This window comes from Zalophus californianus, chromosome 4 (assembly GCF_009762305.2).
Source record: "Zalophus californianus isolate mZalCal1 chromosome 4, mZalCal1.pri.v2, whole genome shotgun sequence".
NCBI lineage: Eukaryota > Metazoa > Chordata > Mammalia > Carnivora > Otariidae > Zalophus > Zalophus californianus.
The window spans coordinates 156,256,464-156,282,154 of NC_045598.1; the positions used below are offsets into that span (position 1 = coordinate 156,256,464).

General features: G+C 44.6%; 1 protein-coding gene across 2 annotated transcripts in view; it reads right to left on the bottom strand.

The window, feature by feature from the left end:
* The window catches only part of NCALD (neurocalcin delta), a 373,105-nt gene extending 348,360 nt beyond the window's left edge, over nucleotides 1–24,745 (bottom strand). Inside the window, exon 1 of one of the 2 annotated variants that reach the window (XM_027622109.2) lies at nucleotides 24,694–24,745. The gene's annotated coding sequence lies outside the window, so the exon portion shown is untranslated. Of the gene's footprint in view, nucleotides 1–16,280; nucleotides 16,330–24,693 lie in introns of those variants that run through there. The other variant, XM_027622099.2, reaches the window with a different exon arrangement.
* Between the last annotated feature and the right edge of the window lie 946 nt (nucleotides 24,746–25,691).

Here is a 25,691-nt window from a genome sequence, read left to right on the forward strand (position 1 = left end):
TTTGTATATTTAAAATGACAGCCTTTAGAATTCCTGCACATGTAAGAACAGGCTGTTCGTGTGTTGGCCAGTTTAACAGATTCCCACATTAGTCTCAGAGAAGAAACGAACATTCCACTGAAGAAAGGCTGGAATAAAAATGTGAGCAGCATTTATGCAAATCACATGAAGGACAACTTAATAGTATTAACACCCCCTAACTCTTGCAAATGGGGCTGTGGGAACCTGAATTTTAAACAGAATCAATGTTGGGATGCCTGGGTGGCTCAGTGGGTTAAGCATCTGCCTTCTGGCTCAGGTCATGATCCTGGGGTCCTGGGATCAAGCCCCATATCCGGCTCCCTGCTCAGAGGGGAGCCTGCTTCTCCCCCCCCCCTTGCTCCCCCCTGCTTGTGCACTCTCTCTCTCTGACAAATAAATAACACCTCTAAAAAAAAAAAATCAATGTTTTAATCTTCTATCTCACAAACTTGGGAAATGGGGTGATAATTTCAAAATAATAAAACATCTTAGAATAAACTAACATTTATTATTAAAAGTCATTATTTTAAAAATGTGACTCTGGAACAGAACTGATAACCCTTAAAATGCATCCTCTGTTCTTCAAAATAACGAATTTTATTTTTTGTGCCTTTCCTATTACTCCTATTCTAGAGATGAAGCAAATAATGACTTTAGTGTAAAAGTGTAATTTGAATTAATTGATTGCTAGACAGTAATATTCAATTAAATTTAACAAGTATTTAGTGCCCTTCTCATGTGGTACTCCCTCTGCTCCCCTGACCAGATGTGGTCTCACCCTCTAGCTTTGGCTCCATATGTAACTACCATTCCTACCTCCCAGTTCAGGATTTAAGGCAAATCTGTTTATATTAGTCTGCTCAGACCGCCATAACAGAATACCACTGGCTGGGTGACTTAAACAAAGATATTTGTTTTCTCACAGTTCTGGAAGCTGGAAGTCCAAGATCAAGGTGCCGTTCGTTTTTTTTGTTTTTGTTGTTGTTGTTGTTCTTTTTCTGGTGAGGTGCTCTTCCTGGCTTACAGAGAGCCACCTTTCCACTGTGTCCTCACATAACCCTTTCTCTGTGCGTGTGAAGAGAGAGATCTCTGGTGTCTCTTCCTCTTCTCACAAGGATACAATCAGATTAGAGCTCCACCCTTATTTATGGCCTCATTTAACCTTAATTATCTCCCTAAAAGACCAATCTTTAAATACAGTCACACTGCGGGTTAAGGTTCAATATATGAATTTGGGAAAGATGGGGGGACACAATTCAGTCCATGGCACCATCTAATAGTGAATTATACTATAAAGAAAACCATATAATTAGAAGTTTCCAGTGAATGTCTTCCATTTGCAAATAACAATACTCATTTCCTGGTTTTATCAGAGGCTTAGCCATGGCAAAGACATAAGGTAAATCCCACACTCCTCACTTGTATTGCACAATTCATCTTTGAAGGGGCAGAAGGACAATGCTGGGGTTCAGCAGAGGTCCATCACACACTACTGATGAGGAAAACTCTCAAGTTTCCAAAGGCAATATTGCAGAATTGTTTAAGGGAGTAGGCTCTGGAGACAGCCTTGGGTTATATTCACTGATGGGCTGTGTGACTTTGGGCAGGTGGGTTACCCTCTCTGAGCATCAGAAGCCTCATCTTTGCTTTATAATAGACCAACCCCCTGCCTTTGTACAGGGAAGGTATGAGACTGATTTAGCTGATACTGTCGAGGCAACCAAGGGCAGTAAAGAGGTGTGTGGCCTGGGAGGTAACTAGATTTCTGCTTAATTAAAAGTAATGAATCTCCTATATGGCATCATGCCAGGGGGTCCTTCCTGGGGTCATTCAAATTACACTCAGTAGGGAATAGTCCTACAGCTAAGAATGGTAACCACTGTTTTAGAACAACAAAGTATCCAGAGATAAGACCCTTTTCTTGAGGATGTGTAGTGATTTCTCATATTTTGTGACCAAAGAGCATTTTTTGGAATACTCTTCCACATTTGAGAAAGGTATTGCCTACCTTACGAGTCCTCACCTCCCCAAGATGGAAGTCAGGCATTTGCCTATCCAGCCTACCTTGCACCTAAGGTACAGGCATGTGACCCGGGTTCCATCAGTCAGCAGCATCCATGCAAAAATTCTTTTCAGAAGAGTGGGGTTAAAGAAGGAAGTACTGGGGCACCTGGGTGGCTTAGTCAGTTAAGTATCTGCCTTTGGCTTAGGTCATGATCTTGGGGTCCTGGGGTCGGCCCCGCATCAGGCTCCCTGCTTAGCAGGGAATCTGCTTTTGCCCCTCCCCCATGCTCATGTCCTTGCTCTCTTTTTCAGATAAATAGATTAAAATCTTTAAAAAAAAAAAAAAAAGGATAGAAAGAAAGAAAGAAGGAGGTACCATGTGGAATTCACTGTGGTGGGGATTGGTGGAATGTGGCAGAGAGACACCCAGTTTGCAGACGCAACAGTGATGGGAACTCTGGGAGCCCAGCACAAAGAACTCACTCTCTGGCATGAGCAGAGGGACCTATGTTCTTTGGTAGCCACACTAGGGTCTCCACTGGAGCCACCAGGTATAATTTGTGTAGTGTTCTGGCTACATGGCCTCCAAGTCTGACTCTGGTCCTCCCAGAAATTCTTCGAGCTCTTAATATCCTTTAAAAAACCCTCCCTTTCTGTGTAAACTAGCCAGAGTGGGCACTGTTGTTTGCATTTGAGAACCTCAAACCAGCATAAAACCAAATAATAGTTGCAGAATTAAATGAAAGTCAAGAGAAAAGAAACACATTTTGGCATATGAAGGAGCTTTTTAAATCCTATAAATATAAAATTTTAAATAAGTAAAAGAAATTAAGGCAACTGTCCGTAAAACTTTGATTGGCAAAAGAAGCTGATCGTTTGTTGTCAAAGACAGCTGGGCCCATTGAAGTATGTACAGTAAGCAAAGAGACGGGGCAACTTTGTCAGCATAAAGTTTATCTATACACACACACACACACACACACACACACACACACACCTACCCCCAAACTAATGCTCAGGACCTGAGGTTTCATAGATTCAACCTATATCTGTGAGCATGAGGACCTGCTATTTTAACCTCCCCGCCTTGAAGTTTTGATTTATGAGATAGTTAAAAACAAAGCAACTATTTCCCAGTGGGTGTTAGGATCATTGATATATAAACAAGGCAATTTAATCATTACCTAGATAAACTGGGTCTTAAATCCTAGGCTCTGAGAAAGGTTTACATAAAATCTTTATGTAATTCACCAAACTCATTTCAATGCCAGAATAACTTGGACTTTAAACAGAGGGCACCTAACAAAAGCCTTTCAAGTCTTAACCCCATACTTGATAAAAACTGAAGGCAAAGCCATCATCCTGCAATTAACTTTCCCAAGAAGATGCACATCTTAATAATAATTTCCTTTGGTTTAATAGCATCATCTTTCAGGATTAATGACCTAACAAACCGAAGATTTAGGCTTTTCCAAACACTTTGGATTTCCTAGGGTTTGGGAATTATCACATACAAAAAAGATGAGGTTAGTGACTCAGACTGCTTACCCTGAGTCCCAAAATCTTGATTATGGGTTTCCTGTTATTTATAACATACCTGAACATATTCTGAAGTGGACATGGGTTATTTTTGCCTGGGCAGCATCCATTCCCATTCCTTTGAGTACTTACATCTCACTTGTCACTGGAGACCATACTCCCCCATGCCCAGTCCATGTGCTTTAATAAGAGGGTGGTTTAGTCCTTCTCCAGGGGTCAGTTTGACCCAGGACTGACCAATCAGCCTGGCTGCCATGTTTGGTTGAAAGACTGGCATGTTGGGCGCCTGGCTGGCTCAGATGGTTAAGCGTCTGCCTTCGGCTCAGGTCATGATCCCAGGGTCCTGGGATCGAGTCCCGCATTGGGCCCCCTGCTCCTTCGGAGCCTGCTTCTCCCTCTGCTTCTCTCTCTCTCTCTCTCTCTCTTCCTCTGTCTCTCATGAATAAATAAATAAAATCTTAAAAAAAAAAAAGACCGGCATGTAACCCATTCAGGGCAATGAGAATGGAAAATCTTGATGGAACTATAGGGAAAAAGAAGCTGCTTGCTGAGGTGTCTCATCTAGTAAACCTGGAGCTTCTGGTAGTGTCTCGATGTCATGAACGGAGGGCCTGCTTGATGATGAACCAATGCAGAAAAATGCAGAGCAAAGAGATTTCTGAGGATATTGTTTGAGACCTGGATTCAGCCACACCTTTGCCTCTATAGTTACAAGAACCGATTAATTTGATTTTTTTTCTAAGTCCCTTTGAATCAGGTTCCTATCTGTGGCAACCTAAAGAGTCATAACAGATACAGATTCCCTTAAGCTGAGACTTTATAAAGGTAGCAGAAGTGTTAAAGCAGTTAGCTTCCAATATTAAAGTATAAAATGAGCTTGTACCAGAGACGTTAAATCCCTGCTATGAACAACTTCCCATTCCAGCATGTGCTGCCTTACCCACACTCCCCTGCTCAGGGAAATGATGCTAAAGAAGTCTGTGCATGAGGCAGCCCACCAATGGACCTGGGATGAACAACCAACCCAAAGGCAGCTAATTATTTTGCTGGCCAGGCTCCAGTGGCTATGTGGACTGGCTCGGTGAGCTGGACCAATAGGAAGCCCTCACTTACAAGTTCAAGCTAGGAAATACTGAGGTCTCAGCCAGCAGCCTTATGGGTTGGCCATTCAGGGGCCATATGTAAAATGAATCAGCAAAAGAAGATAGGAGAGAAAAAGAGAGAAGGCAATTGAGCAGAGACCATATGACCTCTGAGAAAGATACTGACTCCCTTCCCAATTTTCCAGACCTATGTTTTGGCCACCATGAGCCCCAGCTCTGCTTTGTTTCACAGGCACAGAACCCTTTCAAGGGGCAGAGCAGTCCAGGGGTTAGAGAGTATGGCTCCCAAGTGACCACCGGGGTGTGTGTCTCGACCTGCTGCCCATCCACGTGCCTGAGGCCACATTCTCTACACCTGCTCCTCCTCAGCAGAATAAGGATGATAACCCGCTGCCTCCCGGGGTAGGGGAGAAGAGTCTGTGTGATAATATACTCAGAATAACACAATGATAGTTGTAGTGATGTCACAACGAGCCCCTTGAATTTGAATGAGTTGGAGTGATGTCCTTGTCCTTGACCATCGAGAGGGCCCAAACTAAAGCAACAGTTCACTAAATGATTAACTTGAATATGAATATATTTCTACACAATATATACATATATATAGAACTGTCAATCTCCAGATATAGCTACAGTGTAAAATCCTCTTTGACGGGAGAAAACCTTAGCCATGGGTAGCATGCAAAAGTGCTGAATCCGGTAACACCTGAAAGAGAGTATGATGTTCTCATCCTTGCTCTGTATTGTGCCCTTTTGGGTCCCCCCACTGACCCCTGAGTACTAGTTAATTCTGTACACCAGGGCTGACAGGCCAACTCCCAAGACTTCTCCTCTCTGCCTACAACTGCTCAAAGCTTAGCCTCCTCTTCAATTGCAGTCTCCAGCTCTAGCTCTTTTTACAGCAAATTATTCTTGTGAGGCAGGTGCCGGGGGCACGGTGTGTGTGCCCCGCAAAAGATGCAGGTGCTGTGAGAAATAGGAGACTTTGGGCATGACGGAAACAGCTAAGGCAAATCCAGAAGCCTTCTCTCGTGACTCAAACCACTATACTGTGATTACTTCCTGTTTTGAGCAGTCCCACCCCTTCTGAGGTTGGAAAAAAATTCACCTCAAGCCTGACGGTTTTACTCTAGCTGTTCTGTCCCCTTCTGTAAAAGCTACATAAACAACTGTACGGACTTTGTCCCTCTCCAAAAAATATTGTTCAATCGTTCTGAACTGTTGGTCCATGCTTTCCAGTCTTAAAAAAAAAAAATGTTAAAGAAAGATGATATGAATCACCTTTCAAATATCCTTTTTATTTAGAAAAAAAATCCATTTCCACAGGGGAAAAAAAGTCCACACAAATATTCTTCAAATCTGTTCCCTAAAACGTATGAAGAATAAGAGGCATACAGGAGTCCTGAGAAAGGAAGAGAAATTTGATTTCTTAAGGCAAAAAAACAAGGGCCTTTCACAAAGACTCTGGTGTATTTGGTTTTGCATTCTTTGCTAAAAGGCAATAATCAAAGGATTAAACTTATATTCTCTAGGTCTTTCTCCCTCCCTTCTTTTGGTAGAATCAGGATATGAGTTTTTGAGTACAATTATTGCTCTAAAAGCCAGAGAACTAGCGTATTCTTACAGCTACAGAAGAGGACCAGGGGAGAGAAGAGCTAAACACATCAGGCACACTCCGGAGTTTCAGGCAAGAGGACATTCCCACGTGGGGATAAGCCACTTTGTGACTTTACGGTCAGTCCTTGAATTACACGCTGATCGTGCTACGTCTCTGATCAAGTTCCAACCTGGAATGCTTAGACTCCAGAATGTCTTCTCCAAGCACTGACGATGTCTCCCTAAAAGAGCCATCCTAACCCCAGAGTTCCTAAGGAATCACATCGTTTTGTCCTGTGGGTCCTGCACGGTCCAGACACAAGGCGTGACCTTCCTTTATGAAAATGCATTCAGAATTCCAAATAAGACATAGTGTTTCAGGGCTTCTGACCCTACGGGACTGTCACCAGTGCCAAGACATCCGTGGTGGCCAAGGCCTGCCCTCCTTCCTCTCATCCCCCCCACACTGACCAGCAAAGGGCACCAAGATGGGTAAGGGCAGAAGCAGAAGGGGTCCTTCTGGTCCCTCCTTCGGGTCCCCACTTGGCCACTAGCAGAGAAGGCAGAAAGCAGGAACTGGAGGCGAGCAGGGTGGAGGCCGGGGCCACGGCACGCAAGAATGGGGGGGGGAGGGAAGGAGAATTCTCTGAGGGCTTGGGCTGGCCCGTTCCCCCAGCTCAGCTGGGGACTGCCTGTGCTCTTAGCTTTCATGTCCACGGTGGTTGCTAAGTACTATACATAATGCAAAAGTAAATAGTTACACAGCGCAGTTGGGACGACACAAAAACACACATCAATCAGCCAAGGGAAAAAAAAAAAAAAACCTCCCAAAGTTTCTAGGTTTATTTTTAGATCCTGGTTAGCCAAATGAGTAACCTAAATGTCCAAAGGAAGAGACGCTGGGGCCGAAAAGCGTATTTAGAAACAGGAGACACTGATACTGCAGGTCTCTGGCTGGTCTTAACTTGTAAAATATGCATCGGGCAAGTCCTCAGGTGTTTTAAGTACCGCACGGCAGTGCTTTGAATAAGGGTACAATATCCAATGCACTCGCAAGACTTGTTCCGTAGAAAACATCATGCCCCGTCATGAGGTTTCAAGACATGAGGGTGAGTGCAACAGGAAATACTGACATCCTTTAGTGAAGGACTCAACTTAATAAAAGTAACTAAAACAACGCTAAAGTAACGAGTGTAAATCCATTGGGGAGAGTAAAAAGTGTTTTATTCACCTTGTATTTCCCGTATCCAGCAGAGTGCCTTGAACAGAGCAGACACACAACAAATGTTTATTAAATAAATAAATAACAATAATAATACTCCCGGAAGAGCGCTTATTTCTAGGCAAAACTGTCATTTTGACCTCCCTGAGAGTCCCTACGTGGTGATCAAACTTGAGGTTTCAAAGTTACATTTAACACTATAAAAGGGAATCAGAAGGAAAAACAGAACAACAGACAGCATGATAGAAAATGATAAATGGTCAGATGGAAAAGCAGGAATAACCCTGAGTGACTCACTGACATTTGCTGGCTTCTTCACCTGTAAAATGAGATTATATTTGTGGTTCTACCACCTGGTGGCAACGCAGTAGAAACAGATGAATAGACGCACTCCAGTCTTCTCAGACACACCGACAAGCTGCATGGGGATGTCCATGTTACAAGGCAAAATCTGGGCCTGACAGGACCAAGTTATTCTCGGTGTAAACACCTCATTCCAGGGAATTGCAAAACCGTCCTTCCCTTAGAAAAGACCCTTCTGATTACGATGCCACTTGTTTATGGTTGCACAAATAAGAAAAGTCATTTGCATTATGGAAAGTTAAAACAAAACAAAACACCGGGGCGCCTTGGTGGCTCAGTTGGTTGTGCATCCGACTCTTGATTTCGGGTCAGGTCATGATCTCAGGGTTGTGGGATCAAGCCCCACATCAGGCTCCATGCTCAGCAGGGAGTCTGCTTGAGATTCTCTCTCCCTCTCCCTCTGCCACTTCCCCTGCTCACAAGCTCATTCTCTCTCTCTCTCTCTCTCTCAAATAAATAAATCTTTTTGTTTTAAGATTTTATTTATTATTTATTTATTTGCCAGAGAGAGAGAGAGACAGAGAGGGACAGAGAGAGCACAAGCAGGAGAAGCGGGAGAGGGAGAAGCAAGCTCTCTGCTGAGCAGGGAGCCCAATGTGGGGCTCGATCCCAGGCCCCAAGATCATGATCTGAGCTGAAGGCAGACGCTTAACAACTGAGCCACCCAGATGCCCCTTAAATAAATAAATCTTAAAAGAAAAAGAAAAACACCATTTAGTAAAGGGTGCTGGGACAATTAGCAACTTAAAAGAGAAAAATAATCAGTTTACTTCCTCATTGCCTCCCTGCTCTACACCAAAATAAATTATAGTGTGTTAAATAATAATATGGGACTTTTAATGTGAAGAATTCTTCAAAACCAGTAGAAAACAGAGCTATTTATCAAACCCTGTGAAAGAATGGAGCAGGCTGTCCTATCAATAGAAGAAATCATAGTGAAACATTTGCCCACTTACCAACTGAAAACTGATTCAAATGTGCAAGCAATTCACTGGGGAAATAACTGTAGCAAATGTGCCCAAAGATATTTTATTACAAATTATTAAAGACCTTATGCCCATGAGATATATTTTAATGAAAAACAAATCAAGTTTATAGAAAAATGTGTATTATATGACTGTTTTGGTAATAAAAAATGAGCCTCTTTGATCTTTAAAAAAAGACTGTATCTGTATGCACGAACAAGGAGAAAAGTAGGGAGACACAGCTTAGGCCTTTAACACCAGCAACTGGGAAGGCATGGGAGTAAAGACTGGCCAGGAAAGCCCTTAATGTGTGTTTGTCCTGAATTATAATTTGAAAAAAAATTAATTATGACTGATGCAAAAAACATCTAAAGGCAAAGAACATACAATAGAAAATCAGGAAAAGAAGAAATGCAACTAGTATACAATCTGAAAACAACTGTTCAACTCCACTAGTTATCAGAGAAGCAGAAAGGCAAATAAAGTATTTTTGGTGATCAAAAATAGAAAAAGGATTAGAAAAAGAATTTCAAAGTAATTATATTCAAGGTAAGAGACAAATAGATGAAACCAACACAGTCATACAATGCAAATTGCTTAAACTTCCAAATTAATTTCCAGATTTCCATTTAGAAAGCAAATGGCAAAATGAGTTGAGAATTTTTAACACAAGTTCAAACATCCAACCTAGTAAATCCACTGGAAATACATCATAGGCTATAATCTTATCTAGAGAAAAAGATTTTGTATAAAACTGACAATAGCAAAAAAAAAAATTATTTAAAATTTTGACCAAATAACCAATAATGGAATGGCTAAGTGAACTGAGGGATATCCATTTGATGAAATATTATGTGCCTAATTAAGCATTGTCTACAAAGAATATAAAACAAAATATAAAATTCTCCAGATTCAATTCTGATGCTAACAACCCAGAGTCAGTGCAGCCCCCACAGACTGAGGGCTTAGTCCCACAAGACTGCCCCCCCCAATTCAAATGCCAGTTGAAGTTCCAGATACTTGTACTTCTGACCAATTGGCTGTAAATCAGGGGTTCCCATGACACCCTCCTCGGATTCAATAATTCGCCAGAACAGCCCACAGAACTTAGGAAAACAGTTTACTTACTAGATTGTTGGTTTATTATGAAAGGATATGGTTCAAGAACAGCCAGATGGAAAAGATGCACAGGACAAGGTGTGGGGGAAGGGGTGTGGAGCGTCCATGTTTTCTCTGGGCAGACCACCTTACCAGCACCTAGATGTGCTCAGCCACCTGGGAGCTCTGTGAACTCAACTGTTCAGGCTTTTTTCTAACTTTTTATTTCAATTCCAGTTAGTTAACATACAATGTAATATTAGTTTCAGGTGTACAATAGAGGGATTCAACATTGCCATACAGCACTGTTGCTTATCACAAGTGCCCTCCTTAATCCCCACCCCCTAATTTACCCATCCCCCTACCCACCTCCCCTCCGGTAATCATCAGTTTGTTCTCTATAGTTAAGAGTCTGTTTCTTGGTTTGCCTCTCTCTCTCTCTCTTTTGTCCCTTTGCTCCTTTGCTTTGTTTCTTCAATTCCACATATGGTGAAATCACATGGGATTTTTTGGAAGCTCTACAATTATGTAGACACAATTGATTAAATCATTGGCCACAGGTGATTGAATTTCATCTCCAGCCCCTTTTCCCTTCCTGGGGGTAGAGGAGAAGCCTGAAACTTTCAACCCTCTAATCATATGGTTGGTTTCTTTGGCAACCTGCCTCTCTCTTCCTAGAGTCACCCCTTTAGCATAAATGCAGATGTGGTTGAAAGGGGTTTATTATGAACGATAAAGGACACTCTTCTTACCCCTATCACTCAGAAATTCCAAGGGTTTTTAAGGAGCTCTGTGCCAGGAACTGGGGACAGAGACCCAATATATATTTCTTATTATATCACAATATCACAGCTTAGGGTATACAGTTAAATGAAAAACTAATTTTAAAATTATATAAAAATATGACTATGTAACTAAGAAAAATATTTCTTCATAAAAATCATGAATAGAAATGCTCCCAATATTAACCATGTTTGCCTTTGAATGGCAGTTTGGATTATGGTAACTTTTTTTCTTCTAATTTTCTATTGTATGCAGATCTTATTTCATGATAATGCCTTACTTTTATAATGGTTGGGTCGAAGGTATGGAGGGAACAGTGGCCAAGGTCTGGGGAACATATTCTTTAAATGGCTGCATTGGAAAAATCTAAGGCACAGTCTCCCTGTTGCTCTCTCTAGAAACTTCTGAGGCCAGACCTGACTCCTGCTTCTCACTGTTTGTCCTTTGGCCTGGCTTGAAAGTGGCTGTCATGTCTTCCAAAGGGTGAGTTGGTGGGAACTCAACATCACCGGCTTCCCAAATCCTAATCTTCCCCTTCCAACGAGTCACAGTACAAAAGCCCCTCAAAGGGCTCTTCCTGTAAGTATTCTATTAGAAATTTTAGATCACATGTCTAAAGAAATGTGTGTGTGTGTGTGTCTGTCTGTGCGTCTGTCCATCTATATGCTTCCTCCTCCCTTTCTCTATCCTCAAGGGCAGCAAAACAAAGTCCAGGACAAAGAGGTAGCAATCTACCTTACTTATCAAATGCTAAATCTAAGTGATAAATGATAAATCTATTTATCTAAAAAGAATAACAATGCAAAAGAGTGAGAACCATAGGAAACCCAGCCAGGACCATACCCCAATATTAAACAGTTTTAAATAACAACAGATTAAAGTCCATCTCTCCTCTCACACTTGCCATACAATCCAAATTAATAATCTCAGATCCCTGTTGCAGTATTTCAGGCCCTATCCCTAATACTGAGTCAGGCTAAATATTTCCCCTTCGGGTGCATTAAAGGGTCAGATAAACACTCACACTCTCTTATTGCATGGTACTTCAGAGATATGCATCATATATATCTTTACATAAAAATAATGAAACAATGGGAGCCTGGCTGGCTAAGTCCATACAGCATACAACTCTTGATCTTGATCTCAGGGTTGTGAGTTTGAGCCGTACGTTAGGTATAGAGATGACTTAAAAAATAAAATCTCTAAAAAATAATAATGAAAGAAAATAGTCCAAATATTAACGCCAACTTATAAAAGAAAATGTTAGTAAAAGATATTAGTAAAAAACAATTTTAGTGAAGGAAAAGAATGATCCCGGTTACCCGTGGCTCCCGCACACGCCTCTCTCCCTCCTCAGCAGCTGGGCAGGTGTTGAGCGAGACCCTCTGCTGGCATCAGGCAACCAGGATCATGAAAATCCCTTTTCCAGTGAAATAATCCCTCATCAAAGGGAAATGGAATCTGAAAGGAAGACCCAGACACCCAGGAGAACGTTGCTTCTATGGAATGTTCTAATGCTGAGGGGATCTGCTGTGAGACCAACAAGTCCGATACATGTTTCTGCCTTTTTTCTAGAATAGGAAGGAACAGGCAGATTGGAAAGTGACAGCGACATTAGAAGCATCTTTGTGGGACGTCGAGCACTTTACTTAGTGGGATGATGGATTACAATTCTAAGAGAGGAGCTCTCCGGAACAGCTGTTACCTGGGATAGAGAATGTTCAGAACTTCCCAGAGCCCTTTAGTATTCACAGCTGGAACCAGCTTTTAAGAGGAGAGTGACCACAACATACCTGAGAGGATTTCAGGATATAGTAAAGGGAAACAGTCAGATGAAGTGCTTTTAGTAGTAGTCAATGAGAGAAAATACGGTGTTTTACAAACCAAATGACCTAGAATTTCAATCTGGCTCTCTCAAGTACTTATGCAGCCTGACACAAGGGAATATCTCTGACTGTATTATTTCTCCTCTGTAAAATGGGGATTCTAAAAGTACCTACCTCATTAACCTCCCCTCGCCTGAAAAGGCTTTCCTGACCATGGGTGCTCACCCTCCCCGTACACTAGGATTCAATTACCCCCCTCATTTTTTCTTTTCCAGGATCCCTTGACACTCGTTCTGTCGTCCCTCGAATCAAGGAGCTCTGTAATGATTGGCCAGCATGTTTGTAAGCAAGTCAAAGGCTGGGGAGCCAGCCTGAAACATACTTATTCCCCCTGAGTCAGCCCAGTGCCTGGAACTTGGTGTCAAGGATTCAGAATATATTGTTTGAGTGTAAGAGTATGATGGAAGCTCCACGGATCAAAGGCCAGTGATGATTGTACCTGTTAATGGTTTATTAGTGATATAAAATGAAAGATGAGTGAACAGAGTCATCTCCATATATCTTTTCACTTGGGGAGGTGCGGTGGGTTGTGTCTTTCAAATCACTCTGCGCATGTCCCCCAGTTCGTCGCTTCTTTGTGTATCTTGGATACTCTGTTTTTCCCTCCATCACAGAATTGGCTCCATAGTGCATCTATACTAGATAATTCAGTAAAATCTTCCCCAGTACAAAAAGAAAAAAAAAAAAGAATGATCCCTTGAATTTATCTCCTTAGTAAATTCAAGTATTTGCACTATCTTGTGTGACAGTATTTTTTCTGAATGGTGGTGCACTTGCACCTTTGTTATGAAAGAACAGCCACACTAGCAGCACAACTTCTGTAGGGGAAATGTTGCAGCCTCACGCTCACCTGTGTTAGCCCACTTAACCTTCTCAACCCTTACAACCACCCCATGAAGCAGGACCATGGTTGCACCAGTTATTACCTAAAGCTACAAGTTCCAGGAGGCCGTGCTCTAGTAAGCGACAGCGGGAAGACTAAAGCCAGGCTAATCAGGGCTCCGGAGTGGATATGCTCTTGCTGCTACAGAACTACACATTGCACCCACGTTCTTTTTCACTTACGCCCCAAATCTCTCCTGCCTAAGCCTGGTTTGGACAATCTGTAAGAAAAACAACTGGTATCAACTACCCAAGTGAATAGACTATCCACACAGATTTCGTAATTCTGAATGAAGAAAGGACTGAATTACATCAATTTTCAGAAAGTTACAGTCCCCAAATCAGCACCAGAGGAAGGAAGTTACACGTGGCCTTCCAATAATAGAAACAGAAGAAATAAACTAATTAAATGGTCTGGTGGAGAAAAGGGGAGGTATAAAAGGGCCTAAAAATAGTTTCCATCTTATCTCTGCTGTAATAATAGCAGATTAGCACACATTCTCTTGGAAATGTCACCTAGGCAACCAGAAATACAAAGACAGAGATGTTCAGAAAAATATATGTATATAAATCTATTTTTGCCATCTCTGAACGTAAGTGATCACTATTGCAAGAAGGACAATAACTAGACTATATATAGAAAGAGAAAAAAGGTAAGTACAGAAGAAAGTCGCGTAAGTAGGTATCCAGTGTAAAGTAGGCTAATAAGATATAGAGGTAGGTCGCTATACAAGAAGCCCTAATTCATTGCCTCAAATTTGGGCCAAATATCTACTAGGAATGCTAGACGTATTTTTCCTACATTTTTTAAATCTCATGTTTTGATCTCATAAACCCAAGGCAGACTAATACAAAAGAGGGTAGGCTGACAAATTTTAAAACATTTGGAAAACTATCTTATGCTCCACTTAACTAGAGTGACTCTATGTCCCTGTTTGCCTAAGACAGTCCCTGTTTGTGCCTCTTGTGTTGGTGTAATTATTAAAAATACTCCTCTTTCACTTTCAAAAGTATCCCAGTGTGAACAATAAATTATACGATCCCCTTATATTTAACCAACACATATTTCTTGACCAAATAACAACATGCTAGCAACTATGTTGAGAACTTAGATTAGTTCCAAAAAATTTTATAAGATAGAATCCCTGACTTCCAGAACACTACAATCTGAGAAGGCAGAAACAAGACCCAAAACAATAATGAAGCAGTGAAAAATTGATAATCATTCATGGAGTCCAGGCCATAAGCCGCAGTTCAGATGGGAGACCAAGTAGACAGTGGATGCCCTTGAGTGAGATACGCCATAGAAATTGTGGTAAAAGCAACCATGCTTCTTGAGCACTTACTGTACACCAGGCACTGTGGTAGGCATGATGCCCATATGATCTCACTCCAGGCTCAAAACAACCCTAGAAGTGAACTGTCATTATGCTCATTTTCTATGACTCGTCCAAGTGTCGAGTATTCTCTGGTAAGAGAATTCAAATGCCTGACTCCAAAGCGTATGCTCCCTGCCCCTGCGGATGTGTGTGCACTGCTTCCTGTTGGCCCAGGCTGACCCGGGGGGTTGGTGCAGCACTTAGGAGAGCCATCAGCTTCTCTTTCTGTTCTCTAGCAGCGCAAGGTATGGTCCAACCCTGGCAGAGGGCGGCTCAATCAGCCAGGGCCCAGGTAGGAAACAGGGGGTGCTTTTTCATCCTACTGAGGAGTCCTCCTATTGGAGAGGTACTGAGAAAAGAGTAAGGAAGGGTTTAGAAAAGCAATGAAGGCTGGCAACAGCAGGAAGCCATTACCCTCCCCAGGCCTCAGGGTGTGATGTGGGGGTTGATGGGGGCGTAAAGGAACTCCAAAGAAGGTGGCTGGATGGAGAAGGTACCTGGCAGGAGCTGTGGCCTTCAGCACACAGATGAAGCCAGCCTGCAGCATGCAACCCAGCAGGAGGGAAAGGGGAAATAATCAACCCCCCCCCCACTCTCCTCCCACTCTCCCAGTGGCAGGCTGGACCCACCACTGGCCAAATTATACCAGAAATCAAAGACAAAGATGGCCCCTGATGCCTCTCGGGGCACAGAGCAGGTGGATGAGGGAGGAAAGAGAACACAGAAGAGCCAACAAGAGGTGTCCAGCCTGCTTGCTGTGTCCTTGCCCCTGCATAAGAGTGTGCTCCCACTGAGGCAGAGTAAACTGGCCCGGTCACTTTTTGCAGGGGCGTGGAAGGTGCTACATTAGCAAGATGATGTCATCCTCAGCCTAGGTGTGAGGCCAGAGCCAGTTCACCAGCAAGTGCCCTTCGTAGTTACACTCGGCCCCATGCTTGAAAAGGCCCCATACTTGGTCTAATGCTCTGCTGACACCATTTTGAAATTCTTGACAATTTTTAAACAAGGGCCTACATTTTTTCTTTTTTTTTAAATATTTTATTTATTTATTTATTTGAGAGAGAGAAAGAGATAGAGAGAGGATGAGGGGGGGGAGGGTCAGAGGGAGAAGCAGACTCCCTGCCGAGCAGGGAGCCCAATGCAGGACTCGATCCCGGGACTCCAGGATCATGACCTGAGCCGAAGGCAGTCGCTTAACCAACTGAGCCACACAGGCGCCCAAGGGCCCACATTTTTTCAATTTGTACTGGGCCTCACAAATTAAGTAGCTGGTCTTGGGCAAGGCCAACCATTTTCCTCAGCTGGTGAGACTAAATTCTGTTAAGTATCACAAGATTCCAAGTATATTATTCAAAGCAAACAGACCCAAAGTTAATATTAACCAGAGTCACAATGATACAGCAGAATATATAGAATAATAAAGTGAGGGAACAGTTTACCTCTTTTTTCTTTCCTCTTTCTCTTTTGAAGTTAAACTGCAAAGTGGCTGAGAAACCAAAATCAGCTGCCCCCTGGAGAGAAACGGAACTTAATTACAACGGCCTCCCCACAGCACAGAGGGAATGGATTTTGGCTCTTACCCAGTTAATGTGATCAGTGCAGACAACCAAGCAGAATAATTTATGCCCTGGGTGCACTCTGTTGATGTCCCCCATTTGATGGGATGTGGTCTTCAAATTAGCCAGGTAATTGCCAGAGCTACCCCTGACCTTGCCTTGTGTGCCCAGTGTACATAGGCCCCAGTTTGGGACAAGGTATTGAAAAACACATGCATAGACGGCTCATTGATGGGCCAGCCACACTTACAAACCGTATTTCTAAGCTGATGCTTTCCAAAAGCCTAGAAACTGGAGCCTATACTGCTGCTGTTTCCCTTTCCTGAGAGACCCCAACATCCTTAGCCTTCCTCTGAGTAATTACCATTGTGAAAGCATCTGGGAAAGTCCAGGTGAGAAGCCAGAACACGGCCAATGTCTGTTCTTTCTCCCCTCCGTTTCCTCCAAGGCCACTGGGCAAAGCAAAGCACAAAAAACTTCCATCCGAGGCAGGGATCAAACTGGTTTTTGATAGCCTCTTCCACTCACTCCTCCATGTCAGAAATAAGCGATGGTAGATTTTAAGTGTTTTGTTTGTTTTGTTGTTTAAAGTTAGAATAACATTTCAGTAGATCAAATCAAAAGGGTTTACCAAACCTCGACTGTGTCAAGGAGCCTAGAATCCAGGTGGTACATCAAATCTAGGGGCATCATGACAGAATCAGAAGATCAAGGGTTGCAGGGTACCCTCATGAGCCCTGCAGTGGGGTGAACGGTGGCCCCCCAAAAGACACGTCCACCGCCTAACCCTGGGAATAGGTGAATGTGATCTTATTTGGAAAAAGGATCTTTGCAGAGGTCATTAAGTTAAGAATCTCAAAGTAAAATAACCCTGGATTACCCAGGTGAACCCTAAAGCAGATGCTAACTGTCCTTATAAGAGACACCTGGAGATAGGAGGCCACGTGACCATGGAAGCCGAGATGGGTGTGATGTAGCCTCGAGCCCCAAAATGCTGACAGCCACCAGCCGCCGGACTGGACCAGCAAAAATTCTCCCCCGAAGCCTCTGGAGGCTTGGCCATGCTCATACCTTGATTCTGGACTTCTGGCCTCCAGAACAGTGAGAACATATATTTCTGTTATTTTAAGCCACCCAGTTTGTGGTAAGTTGTTATAGAGGCCACAGGAAACTAAAATAAGCCCTCAGCCACATCGCTCACCCCTGGCCTCAGCTTCACAACCTCCAGGCATGGAAAATATGAGGCCTTCCAATGCAGCCCACTCTGTACCGGGGGCCGACTTCTGACCCCAGAATAGATCTTTTCTCTGATGCAATGCTTCGTGTATTTGTAGACCACAATAATTGGATTCCCACAGAACCTTTTCTGGCTAGAGAGCCCTTCAGTCATGCCTTGGGGGAGGTGGGCTCCCCCTCACAAGACACTGCTTTCTGCATTCATTCCCTCCTGCCAAAATAGCACAGAGAGAAATACCATCTCCCTTGTTCTGGACACTCTTCTTCTAACATCGCCCAAGGTCTCATTAATGTTTTAAGCAGCCAAGTTACATTGTCAACTCCTTTGGAGCTTTCAACTAAAAGCAAAACAAAACAAACTTATATCTTTCTCACATGTGTTTCAAGGATATACTGTCACCCCCACCAATTATATAGAAAAGATTTTTTTGATCTAAATATAATCATTCGGCTATGAAACCTACATATGAAATACACGTCATTTGGCGGGGGTGGGGGGGGGAGCAAATTCTGAGCAGTAACTTACTCTATATTTTGACAGCCAAGCGAAGTTGGTACAAATCAGATTATTCCCAAAGAATCAAAACACCCAGGTTTGGGGAAAATCTAACATTCCAGATCTGACTGGATGTACAGTGGAAGTGTTCCTGGCTGGGTTCAAATCCCAGCCCCACAACTTATTAGTGTTGATGCTTTAGTTCCTTCACCTGTGAAATAAGGATTATCATAGTGCTCCCTCCTCCTGCTGGGTCCTCTCTGCTTTCCTCTCCACATCCAGCCTCCTCCCTTCCCCACTCCACTCTCAGCCCTGGGAGGCTGATTTCTCCATGCAGGCGAGCCCTTACACCAACAAGTGTTCTTGCCCTCTGGCTTCTGGTTAGGTGGGCCAGTCGGGAGCCACCAGTAGAGAACAGAGAAGGGAGAAAAGAGTGGTTAGGGACTCACTCACCTGGATGCCTCTGTGCCAGGCCACAGTTTGGCGTGCATTCCTCTACTAAAGAGCCATTCCAGAAACTGCTCTCTCACATCACCCTCTCAGGGCTGAGGTAGTGAAGCCTTAACCTGCATTGCTGGCCACTCTTGGCGATTTCCCTTAACGCTAACCACGTCTTTGTAAATAGTCCCCTCACCAAACTTTCTTCAGGCAGACTCTAGGAGTGTGTCATCTGCCTCCTTGTGGGACCCTGGCTGATAAACCCTCTAAAGGACTTCTCAGAATCAATTCAATGAACGTTAGAACACTGCTGTGTTCACAGAAAGTGCATCAGGGCATTTGCCGTCATAGTTGTTATTATTACCAACAGCAGTCAACTTGTCTGTGCCATCCTTGGTCAGGAGGTAGCTCGGTGCTGCATTTACCTTTCCTCCCCAAGTCCAGTACCATGTAGCGTGGTCCTCGGTTGTATACATGTGGAGAAAGCCATTAGGTTCTCTTTCATCTGAATAATTAAAAGAGCCCCCTAACTCCTCTGTTGTCTTTCTTCTCTTCACTCTCTCTCTAATGTGAGGCAGTGATCACACCAGTGCCACAGGGCAACAAATACTCAACAGTTCCTCTGAATGAAATTCAGGCTCTACTACTGTCCCTCACAATTCGATCCCAATCTACTTTTGAGACTATATTAAACATTTCACACCCACTGGGATGGTTATTACATTAAAAAACAAAAAACAACCCTGAAAATAGCTAGTGTTGGCAAAGGATGTGAAGGAATTGGAGCCCATGTGCCTTGCTGATAGGCATGTGAAATGGTAGCTGCTGTAGAAAACAGTACAGCAGTTTCTCGAAAAATTAAACAAAACTACCATATGATCCAGCAACTTCACTTCTGGGCATATACCCAAAAGAACTGAAAACAGGGACTTGAACAGATATGTGTGCATCAGTGTTCACAACAGCATTACTCACAATAGCCAAAGGAGGGAAGCAGCTCGAGTGCCCACTGACAAATGAATGGATAAACAAAATGTGGTGTATACATACAATGGACTATTATTCGGTTTTAAAAAGAAAGGGACTTTGGACACACACTACAACATGGGTGAGTCGTGAAGACAATATGCTAAGTGAAATAAACCAGTCACAAAATGACAAATGTTGTATGATTCCCCTTAACACAAAGTACCTAGAGTAGTCAAAGTCCTACAGACAGAAAGTAGAATGAATGGTGGTTGCCTGGGGCTGGGGAGAGCGGGGGAGGGACAGTTTTTGTATACTGCGTCTACAGTTTCCGTTTGGAAAGATGAAAAAGTTCTGGAGACCGATGGTGGTGAGAGGGGCACAACAATGTGAATGTCCTCCATGCGACAGAACTTGACACTTAAAAATGGCTCACATAGTAAATGTTGTGTTATTTGTATTTAGCCACAATAAGAAAAAAATAGCATATTCGAGAAGCACTTATTGCTTGCCTATCCCACAAAGCACTGTAGTGGGGATGTGTCAGGAAACAAACTGGGAGGTCCCTGTCCCCATCGAGGGGGCTCTGCTCCTGCACCTGCCCGCACACAGTCCTCATTCCAGTCAACCTGTCCTCCAATTATGTCTTGCACTTTCTCATGGAATATAAATTTCTTAAAGGTAGGGGACTAGATCTTATTCATCTTGTATCACTAGAACTTAACACACGTTGAACATGTGGAAACTGCTAAAAAAAAATATTGGTTGAAAATGTGAGTAAAAATCCAGCCAAAGAAGTCTATGTCTTTCTTTTCCTCATCTCCTCTAGCCAGCCAGTACTTAGCACTTCTTGAAGTTAGTTAGCTATACTTTCAGATACAATAGATTGGAGCTTTTTACTAAGCTCACTCTAAATTGTTCTGTTCACAGGGCACCTGGCCGGCTCAGTTGGCAGAGCATGAGATGCTTAATCTCAGGGTCAAGAGTTCCAGCCCCATGTTGGGCATGGAGCCTACTTAAAAAAAATTGTTCTGTTCACAAGTAATTCTACTAAGCATATAAACTGTGGGTTTCAAATTAGAACTCCACTGTTTACTAGCCATGTGTCCTTGGGCAAGTTACGGAGTGTCCCTGAACCTGTTTCCCTCCTCTATGAAGGGGGAATGCTAGCAGTACTATGGTGGACATCTGTTCCTTTTCAATCCATCATCCATTGGCCCATCTCCTGGTGACAGTATAACAATGTTCTCCAACAACGTTCTCCTGGAGAACTACCCTGCTACCTGCCTCTTAGCTATGGCTCAGGGATAAAACCTGATCAAGCCCAAGCTCTACTAATGTGTGGCACTGCAGCCACAGGAAGAGGAGCTGGACCCAATCAAAGCCAATAAAGCCACAGCATTGCAAGTGATGCCGGGATAGAGTTTCTCCCTTTCTGGCTGCATTTAAGCCCACAATGAAATGGAACCTAAAAATGGTGCCAACTTCAAGAAAGCAAACCAAGAAATATGGAGAGAGAGATCAGGCCCTGGTAATGATGCTTAAGCCCTGGATCAAGCCATACCTGATGTATCTTCCCCTGGACTGAGGAGTTATAAAAGCCAAAATAATGTTCCTTTTTTTTTTTTTACTTAAAGTTATTTTACACCTGCAACAAAATTGAGTCTTAAATATAATAAGTATCTCCTGAAAAAAATTATTACAAAGTTTAAATGGGATCCTTATGTACAAACATAGTACACACTGGATAAATGGAAGCTACTAATGTTAAAGGTGGTGATAGTGTATGGTAGTGGTAGAAATTTCCTGGCTTCTTCTAAGGTTGACTTTTAACTCATGTGTTCTGTCCCTGATTTCTGCCTTCATTATCCTTCAATGATACTCTCTTTCATGGTGATAAAGATAGAAGGATGGTAAGAACAAAAATTGTAGGCCACCACTTTCTAATCCCATGCCCTGACAAACATCACTAGTTGACCACAGAACTCTTCCCTGCTGAGCCTGGATCCAGCTTTGGATTCCTAGTCAACCCAGCTCTCCAGGAAGCCATTACCAATCAATCAAAGATGACAAGAAAAATGAAACCAACGGTCTCAGCTCCAGAATAGCAGTTGGCAACATTTTTCTATAAAGAACTAGGTAGTAAGTATCTTAGTCATGGTCTCCATTACATATTCTTCTTTGTATTTTAATTTGTTTTGTTTACAACCCTTAAAAAATGAAAAAAGCATTTTTGATTCCTCAGCTGTACAAAACTCCCTGCTCTGGAGCCTTGAAATCAGATGCTGAGATGTTCCCAGAGAAATGGGCACCATCTTAGCTCCCTCCACAAGGCTCCTGAAAGCCCAGTAATGGAATGTTTGGAAATACTGCCTCAGACAGAAATGCACCTACAGAACATACTGAATTGCCTGAAATGTAACAGAGGAGCTTTGATGGTGGCATAGTTCCTCCTCTTCATACCAGTCCCAGGACAAGCTGAAATCCACGCTCCAGGGGAAGCCACAATCCAAGGAAGATCTACAAAGCCCCTGCGTGTGATAACATTCACCTCTGCCTTCAGGACCAAATTCACTGCACAGCCACTTCAAAAGAGCTGGACCTCCACCCTCACAGCCAAATGTGAGATGACCCACCTTTTCATGAGGGAAGGAAGGGAAGAGTTCAAATCACTCCATTTCCCCATTATTAGTCTGACCCTTTACAATTAAAAAAAAAAACAAAACCTCTGAAATGGTTCCAAGATAGTGTGCCACATTGCTTTTGACCAACTTCTGATTCCTTAATATCTCCCAAAGTTTTTTATTGTACAGTATTACACTAAAGATTGGTTTGGTCCTTCTATCATTCTGCATGTTTGTTTCTGCCTTTCGTGAAAAGGACTGAACTTTGCTTGACGTTCATTTATTAATTTAACAAACATTTACTGACACAATCCATCTCTCAAGGCGCTTGCAGGTGAGGAAGACTGAGACATAGATGATGATGGAGGGCACTGGGAGGGGTATGCAGAGTGGGGGGGTAGGTAATATGGTCACAGGAAGCAAGCACAGCTCAGTTAGCTGGGAGGGTGGGGTGTGGGCTGCCAAGAGGTCTGCTGGCAGGCAGTGTTGCTGCAGATGAGTAGGGAAAAATTCACAGGAGTTACCCAGACGAGGAAGGGTGGGAGGAGCTGAAGCTATACAGGGAGAGGCTGGGGAGATGAGGTTGGGGAGGAAACGAGGGTGAGGTCATGAAATTCCCTGGAGTCCGAACTCTATCCTGAAAGCCACGGAAAACCTCTGAAGGAAATGAAGCAGCGTGACTGGTGTAGATTTTTGTTTTCCAACCGAGCATTCTAGTTGCAGTTTGGAAAATGGGCTGGAGCAAGAGTGTCCTGATTCAGAGCAAGGAGCCCGGTGTGAAGGCAACTGGAGCAATTCAGGCAAGTGATACGGACATGAACTGCATCAGTGACGGTCGAAGCAGCGAGAAGGGGGCATATAACAACAACGATTAAGAGCTCACATTTCTGCAGCACTTGTTAATGACAAGGCACTGTGTGAAGTGCTTTCTGTGTACTAATTCGTTTTATCTTCACAACAAACCTGAGATACGTTTGGTACCTATTATCAACCCCATGCCACAGATCAGGAAACAGAGAAGTTAAGGAGCCCAAGGTCGCAGAGCTACTTACATCCCAGCCAGAACTCACATCCAGCAGTTTGGCGGCACAGCCCCCTCACCTAGCACACTTACAGAGAGGCAGTGTGTCCTCAGGACTGGTGCTGACTGGTTAAAATGGGGGAGACTCCGGAGGGAATTTCCAGGGGTCTGACTTAGGCACCTGAACATTGGGGTTTCAGTTTCTTGAGGCTCCTCCTCTGAAGGAAGCCCCTCCCCAGATCTGTACTTAGCTCCCAGTGGTCCCCCTCCCATATACCCACACTCCCACCATCACACCACCCCCTTCTCCTTTGCAGTCCCTGCACCCTGCATTTGACCTGAAAACACAGGCATCTCCCAGACAGTGAAAAACCTCACAAGCATAGCCAATTAGGTCTGAGAAACCCGGACCTAGAATCCTGCTCTTGATAATACAGCTGCTTAAGTCTGTTATTTTTAAAGCAGACAAAGCTAGGAAAACTTTGAGCAAGCCTGTGTGGTTTCCTACTCAGCAAGCGAGACCTTGGCAACCCTACTTCTGTGTTTCACACTAGCCGCCCTACGAACAGAACGCGTACCATCATTCGGGACTAGCGTTTAAGAACAGAAGCACACTTGACCGGCCTGGCCTGCAGCTTCAGACAGACCGGCAGGAGGAAAGTGGCCCTGGCGGGAGATCTTCCGAGAGCCAAACGGCTTGCTTTCTCCGGGCTGTAAAGTTAAAGCAAGCATCTGCAGCAAGAAACTTGTGTATTTCCTGCGGACAGGGAGACCTCCTGCCCCTCCCGGGCTGATACAACCCACTTTGCACATCCTGCTTCTCTGGGAGCTAAAAATAAATCGGTATGCACTGAAAAACACTCAAACACATCTCCCCAGCACACCCCTTCCAGAGTCCCTGAGGGCAAGAGACGCAAATCTTTCAGGTCCTGAGTCCCAAATGCATGCTACTTCCTCCTCTGGGTTCAACTACCGCCTTCGGTGGTTCCCAAAGCCCCCTCCCCTGGTCCCCACACCCCACACACGCCTCCTGTAGCCTCTCGGGGCCGACTCTGCAGGCCCGGGAACCAGCGAGTGCCCTCGACCCCAACCCCCGCCCTGAAGGGTTGCTCCCGAGGTCCCCGGGCCACCAGGCGCACGAACGCCCCCTTCCGACCCAGCGCGCCCCCATTCTGCCTGCCCCGCGCGCCTCAGCGCGTCGGTCGCCAAAGTTGCTCTCTCCTTTCCTGCCACCCATCCTCGGGGGCTTTGGCTTTGTTTTCTTTTCCCTCAGAGGCACTGAGGGCAGGACAAGGGTACTGACCGGGTGAGCTGCACCGGGAATGGCTGCGGGGACCGGGTCCCCAGGACCGCGCGGCTCCTCGCTCTCCCCTTCCCCTGCGCCCGCCCGGCCCCGAGCGCTCGGGTCCCCCCAGCAGCCGCTCCCGGCGCTGCCGGCCCCCCGCACACCCGCCCCGGCCGCAACTCCGATGTGCCCTGGCTCCAGAGAATCGGAGGGAAGGCGCTGCGACTCACCGCCTCGGCCGCTCCCGGCGTCTGTGTCGCCGCCGGAGAGGCGGCAGCCGCAGCGGCGGCAGCGCCTTCCCTCCGCCCGCCTCCCCCTGGACAGTACCGCCGCCCGCCGCGCCCCCCTCCCCTGCCTCGCGCGGGGTCTCCCTGCTCGCCGCCGCCGACCCCCCTCCCCACTGCGACCCGGCAGGCAGCCTCTCCCGGGTGGGCTGGACTGCGGGAGTGCAGGGGGGCCCAGGCGGAGGCGCGCGGTTTGCAGGTGCAGTGGACGCCCCGCCTGTCCGGGTGCGGCCGCCGGCCTTATCCCCATGGTGCCCCCTTAGTCCCAGCCGGGGCCCAGGGTTCTAGCCACGCTGCGCGCGTCCTTTCCAAGGGGTGGAGAGGAGAGGGGAGTCTGGGGTCTCTGAAGCAGTGAAGTTCAAGGGAACCTTGGAAGGACAGGCCCACGAGGTGGGAGGGGGCTGTTCTTGCCTAACCCATGTTTTCTTTACCCAGAGCCTTCTGTGAACTGTCGAGGGATGGCTTAACAAAAAACTCGGGAAGAGGACAGCCCCACTGCAGAATGTCTCCAAACCTTCCATCTCAACTGCCCATGATGAGAAGCAAATGTCTTGTCAATTCATTCCACCCATCTTTATCAATGGCTGCCAACACATGTCTTGCTGTTTTGGCCACGCATGACCTCTCAAAAAGCCACTGTTAACTTCTTGTACTTGTCAACCCCAGTGACATTGCCAGAACCCATAGAAGGTCTCAATAGCAGCTCAAATTCATTGATTAAAAATCTTGCTGTTTAAAAACAACAGAGAGGAGCCATGTCAAGGTGTAAAGGCATCATGACTTGTCCATGCTTGTTACAATGATTACAAAATCTTCTAATATGACTAGTTATAGAAATGACAGTTACCTTGAGGTCCAAACAACCACCCACTCTGATGGGAAAATCAAGTGAAAGGTTCAGCTAACCAAAACCAGTCTTTTAGTTTCACCTTTAATTTCCACAC